We start from the raw sequence: 6704 nt of genomic DNA on the forward strand, positions 1-6704 counted from the left end.
AATACACACAGAGTTGGTCCCTTCACCTAGCACACACCAGAAATCAGTAAGCAGCATTTTATAAATCAATGGTTAAAAGGGGGAGGAAGAAAAGGGAGGGAGGGAAGATAAGGCGTTTGTTGGGGGTGGGAGTGAGAACAACTTTATACTGAAGAATGGAATGGGATGAGTAGTGGTGAAATAAAGCATTTACATCTACACACACATACAAAACTACTGTAACCACAGTGCAATAAACAACCATAAGGACCTTTTGGATTACAGCTAATGGGAGAAGGGGAGGGGAAGGCAGAAGGAGCATCTTGAGAACTAAATGGTGTTTTTAAAAAGTACATAATATAAGAATAAAAAGGCACTTTATGCATTGCAAAAACTTTATTCCAGGCCTCCCTGTGAAGTATAGCTAATTTCACAGTCACCCAAAAAGAAACTAAACTAAAAGAAAGGAAACAAAAGAGAATAAAATTTGAAGCAATTAAAATATCTGTGTTCACCCCATCTGTGTTGCAAATATCTTTGTTCACCCAAAGTCAGTGCTGTGAGAGGGGAGCAGGCATCAGGCACACATTCCACATTAAGCTGAAACCCCTGGCAAACCCACAGCTTTCTCTTCCCCACAGATATGTAGGTCAGCAGTGCAGGACCCCCCCCCCCCCCCCCCACTGCCCAGCCAGGGTTCCAGCCCTTGCTCCCGTCCTTCCCTCCAGCTCCTCACCCGTGTATGTGCCCTGCTGTGCCCCTGCCCTCCTCCCACCGGGCAGATGCTCCCGTGGAGGTGGGTCAGCCCCAGGAAGGTGCTGGCAGGCAAACCCTGGAGCACAGCTTGGTCTGTGCCTCAGCCTGTGCCAGCCCCGCAGCACACGAGCACCGATGTACCCGGGGCAGGGGCATCCCCATCCCCAGGAGTTCTCCTAATGAATGCATGAGAAGGGCCAGGGATGACACAGGATGGGTGGGATCGGGGTGAATCAGTGCTCTGACAGCCAGGCCGGGAGGCACTTGCACCACCTGGAGGTGACTGCACCCAGCCCTCAGCCAGCCCATGTCTGTGGGAGGGGGTAAGTGGCCTTGAAATGCTCAGTGAAGGATGATAATTGCAGCAAGATGCATCCGTTTGGTTAATCAGGAAGAAAACCTGTACGTTGTATCGTATCAATTTCACTGCATAGTCACGACTGGTGGCAAGAGGAAATGGTAAAACCTGTGGCTGGCCCCAGAGCCATCGTTCCTCAAAGAGCCTCAGCCAGTCTGGGGTCCAGATCACCTCAGCTTGATGAATACATAAAAAAGCAACAGTACTTTTTACAGTGTTCCAAATATCTGTTCTAATCTGCTGTTACTGAAACCGAACTAAAATCTCTGATGCAGCCTAGCCCTGCTCTCACAACTGCTCTGCTGCAGCATCTGCTTCTCCCAAGACCAGCTTTTTTGCATATGTAGGAGTATTAAACCTGCTTTGGCAGAATTCCTGGAGTTAGACGTGCTTACTCAAATTCTCCATGCAGGAGAAACACCTAACTCAACACACTTGGTTTTTTAAAGGTGACAGTCTTGAAACTTATAGTCAACATGTTTCACATGGACCAAATACTTCCATATTTTGGTTAAGACACTTTCCTTTTCTCCTTAGTTTGGAACTTTTTAACCAGCAGTGCCACTCTAGTTTGTGCAAAAACTGATAGCTAACTGCAGGGGTATGTTGTACATTGGGTATGGTCAGAGAGGAACAGGGACCACATTCCACAAGGAGAATTTCTATTAAGGTTTTGTGCAAGTTATTCAAGTATAACCTATCATAAGATAGAGCATAAGCCTCTATCACAAATCAGGACAATAAAGGAATGGAGAGAAAATACAGGAGGCCTTTGACAAAAGATTATATCTCATTTGATCTGGAGTCCCCATCTCCCCCAGGTGAATAATGGGTCTCTGTGACACTGCCAGAGCCAGCTGTAGGATTAAAAACACACATATTTTATTGTCATATATTGAGGTACTATAAAAGCACCAAACATCACAGTTCCTATTTTGCAGGGTGGCAGGCAGCTGCGCAGTGTCCAACTTCTCTCGTGGTCAGAGGGTTTGCATCTCAGGCAATCTGCAAAACTTCTTCTCAGCACTTCCCCACTGAACACATTGAAGAAAGCTCCTGTCCCCAGGGGGAGCACAGGATCAATGGAAACCTCCTCTGGAGGAGCCAGGGCAACCCAGAGGGGAAGGCAGCAGGTACCAGGCAGGGGACGCTGTGGAAACAGGGTAGCTCTGTCCTCCTTGTGCTGCTTGCCTTTTCTCCAAAGCTCCCAGCACCGCCTGCCTGTATGTTCCTGGGAGTCGTGATACCCTTCTCTCCATGCTCATTTTCATGCCAGGGCAAATCCCATTCTGTGCTCAAATTATTTAGGGTCACGGAGGTCGAGGGATCACGCACTGCAAGCCAGCGTGAGTCACCATGAGTGAGCTGCCCCGAGCTGGCCACAGGGGTGAGAGCATCACAGAAAGGCAGCAGAGCATCTCCCTGGGCAAGGGAAAGAACAACAAAAAAAGTGGTTATTCAGGTGAGTGCTTTCAGAAATACCTGCCTAGTCCACAGGCGCTGAAAGTGGTGGGTGAAAATTGTTGAACAGTGAAAGCAGCATCCAGTACTGCAGGAAAAGGCCTCATTAAGAGAGAGGGAGTCAGTCTTTTCTTGTGGGCAACACCCGGGTAACTTCAGGCTAATGGGAAACCCCTCTGTAGGTTTTCATGCACCAGCCCCTGAAATCCAGTTCTGAGGCTCTCTGGAATGAGCATGCAGGATCCTACCAGGCCCTCACACGCAGCATCAAAGCAATGCAGCTGCTTTTATTGCAGCTGTTTATGAAAACTATCACAAAAGTGCCATGCCACTGCCAGCTGAGCTTTTGCCAAAGGAAGCTCTGCTTAATTAGGTCAAAAATTATTTGGTTAGTGGCACAGACATATTTATATATAGTTTTCAGTGTCCACACAGAAGTTCTCACTAGCAGAACAAAGGGAAAGGGGATAGAGGAGAAAGAAAAAGGTCAGCAAACTCTTGGGAGAGGCAGCCAAGTTGGTTCAATTAGCAACTATAAAGTCAACACTATGCTAACACTTGGACCATTACAGTTTGCATTGTTTAAGCAGGGAAAAAACCCCAACCTCCAATTTTTTACAAGATTTATTCTTGTCCAAGTAAGCAAGGTCATCCTTTCCATCAGAGCATTACATGGGGAGAAGAAAGGATATCAGAGCAGACATTGCCTCAGGCTAACTGCACACTCCACACCTTAGGGTGGGCCACGGGGAGTCTCCCTTGGTCTCTCACTTCCTGGGAGTGAAAGCCAGGAGGCAGATGGAGTTGCTCAGAGATGTCTGACTCACTGCAAAGGCGGCTGGACAGAACAGGCAAAATCAGATATCAGCATGCAAGCAAACTGGGTGCGTTCAGGTGATCCTGCTGCAAGTCACAGCTGCATGTGAAAGGGTCAGAATCAATTATTTCTACATCAGCGCAAAAGGACATCCAAAGCAAAATGCACAGGATTTGCCAAGGCCTGCAAGGAGTTAGGAAGAGCTAACTCCTGAAGTTGGTGCCACCAGCCTGAACAAAGAGAAATGGCCTGGTGAATAGGGGACCTGGTGAACAGTGGCCCCTGTGTCTGGGGACCCAGAAGAGGAGCAGCACAACAGCTGGACACCAAATGTTGCACACTGGCAGACAAGCTCTTGGTAATCTGAGGCTGAAGATCCAGCTTGCTTCCTCTTCAGACTCATTCTTAATGCTTGTATTTAATGACTGGGTAGATTGCTCCCTTGTTACTGCATGGAGTTAGAAAGAGAAGGATGTGGTGTGGGCCATGGATAACAAGAGGCACTGGCCTGAGGAACTTGAAAGGGGAGGAAGAAGAAGAGAAGCTCCAGGCTAGCAGCAAATGAAACTTTGCAAACCTTCCTGGTCTACACAGTCTCCAAACAGGCCACCAGCCACACTGTCCTAACTTATTCCTGTCAGGACAATCCTTCCTCTTCCACCTGCAGGTATTAGCTCACTGATCAAAGCTCCTTGTTGCAGCTCACCATTCTGAGGCACCAAGCATGGGAAACACCCTGATGTCAAAGGGACTGTCAGTGACAGTACTTTGCCCTTCCCAGACACCATCCCTCTTTCTTGGGTTCATCTCCCACCTCACTCCAGTAAGTTTATAGGGCAGACTGAATCTGAATGCATTTAACTAAATATATTTATGTCCTGTTGCTGTCCCATTTGTCCAGGGGCACTCTCTTTCCTCTCTGTCCTGTTCAGCAATCACCATAGAAATTCAGGGTTTCACCTAAAGCCTTGCCTACACATTATACCTGAGAAGTGAAACATGAGAGCTGTGGGTTTCCTGTTCTTACAAATCCCCTTTAGCCAACTGAACTACCACACAGGGGGAAAACCAGACTTCTTTCTCTGTCACAAAAGCAACAGCAGAGAAAATGGCAACCAGCACCTCAGAAGCCAGCTACCTGAAGCCAACCACAAACAGCACATGTGAGCAGTGAGCTGTCAACCCCAGCAGGGGGGCAGCCTGGACACTTACAGCAATCTCAATATTTGCACATACTCTAACCTCCCACTGTGTGTTAGGGAATATATTTCTCTTCTCCATCCCAAGATGTCAGGCTGTAGCACACTTAAACAGTTTGTCAGCTGATGAAATCATTGAGATGTGGTGTGTCAGTCTGTCCAGCTTGATGTCACAGGTACAGTCCAGCCCTTGTTAAGGAACTCAAAGCAGAATCTAACCCTTTTTCTAGCCCTACCCCAACAGGTCACAGACCATTAATAAACCATCTAAGGACACATGGGACCAGGCTTCAGGAGTCATCCATCAGTCATCTGCTCTGCGGGCTGCACTGCTGGTGAGGACACAGAGTAACAGTGGCACATCCTCACACACTACTGTGTCTGACACCTGGAAAGCCAGGCAGGCAGCTCCTGCTGCCCTGTGATACATTCATCAGGGGTAGGTGACGATGGCTTCAGCTCCAGAGCCCAGTGCAGAAGGGTGGTGGTTGCCCAAAAGCAGCAGTTGCCATCCCTGCTCCCGGCTCGCCTCTGGTGGTAGCAGAAGCAGTGAGCAGGATTCCATTCGAAGTGAGAGGAAACAGGCTGTGTTTCCTCTCTTCCCATGGCAGCACACAGTTCAAACCAGCTTCTTTTCCCCAAGGAGACTGAGTTCAATTGGGCTACACTGCTGGAAGCCCTTGATCCAATTCTGGGAAATCCCCACAGCTCCACTGTACTGGGCAGAGGCAACCAACTCCTATGATCCCCCGAGCTCCAGGCTGCCAAGAAGCTCCTCTCCATACAAGTCTCATCTGGCTTTTCAGCATGGAGTTCTTTTGACTGAAACCACAATACTTAACATGCTTCAATGATCAAGCGGAGGGCACGGGAATGTCACTGAAAACACTTGGCTTCCAAACGCTGCATTGTTCTTCTCTCACCCCATTCACAGATCCCGACCAGAACATCCCAATCAAGCTCTAAACCTTTTCTGGCCAATCCAACAAGAAGCACCACAGTTCTATTTGATTGAGGACACACACAGGCCCACGCTGGCATGAAACCCACGTGCCACTCAACCCCAGCAGTGCCTTGCCACCGCTCCCAGGAGTGCTGTGGAAGTGTTCCCTCCCTCCCTCTGCTGTGCTGCCAGGGTCCACCAGATGCAGCCTTGGCCAAAATGACCCCTGCTCCACCACAATCTGCTGAGGAGGCTGGCTGTGCCCAGCATGCATTTCCTGATCCCCAGTAATGACCATGCAGATGGATGTCACCACCCGCCCACCAAGGCTGGGTGATGTTTTCAGCCTTGTGCTCTGCAGGCCCCAGCACCAAGCACCTCTGACCCAAGCCCCATCCCAAAAGTCTCATGTCCAATGCTCTGGTTGCACCAGGTTCAAGACATGGCAGGAAGAAGAACGTGGAGGCCATGGCTCATGTGAGGGAACGGCAGGGTGGTAGGAGCTGCATGAGTAATTTAAGAGAGAGGGAAAGAAAGCAAGGTAATTAAAGGCATGATAAAATCTCAACAGTTTTAGCCACATTGAATATCCAATTAGGTCTAAAAAGCCTTCGGGCCACAGCTGTGGAAGGGATCCTGGGTCTGGCACAGATTGACCAACACCCACCGAGAGCCTCCAGAGCAACCAAGAAATACCAGTTAAGGCTCTTTTTTGGTTATCCCTCTCCCCAGCAGCTCCAGGGCAGCAGGGCCCAATGGCTGCAGCCTTAACCACATCCCTCATCCATCCAGCTGTCCCATGGCCGTGCTGTGCCCATTGGCCATGTGGCCAGTGTGTGCTGCTACAGCTTCCAGCAGCTGTAAAAATTCCTAAAATCTGCCCTTTTTTTTTTTTTAATAACATTTGCACACACATTCAGCTGCATTGTTTATAGCAAATATTTCAACATGTGCTGGCACAAGCAGAGAAAATAAAACAAGAGAAATGAATGGACTGGAACAGGAACTCCAGCCCTGACCCCGTGGAAGGGTGATACAATTCGTCCTGCGGTGTGTTTTTGCTGGATGGTTGTTGCCTCATTTTTGCCATCCTCGGTGGGACATGCGAAGACCAAGCCACAGCAGCACTGAAGTCGCTTTTAACTCCGGGAAAAAAAGGGCGAGTTGCAGGAGGGCACTTCTTTCAAAGCG

The sequence above is a fragment of the Passer domesticus genome, chromosome 3, assembly GCF_036417665.1.
Source record: "Passer domesticus isolate bPasDom1 chromosome 3, bPasDom1.hap1, whole genome shotgun sequence".
NCBI classification, from domain to species: Eukaryota; Metazoa; Chordata; class Aves; order Passeriformes; family Passeridae; genus Passer; species Passer domesticus.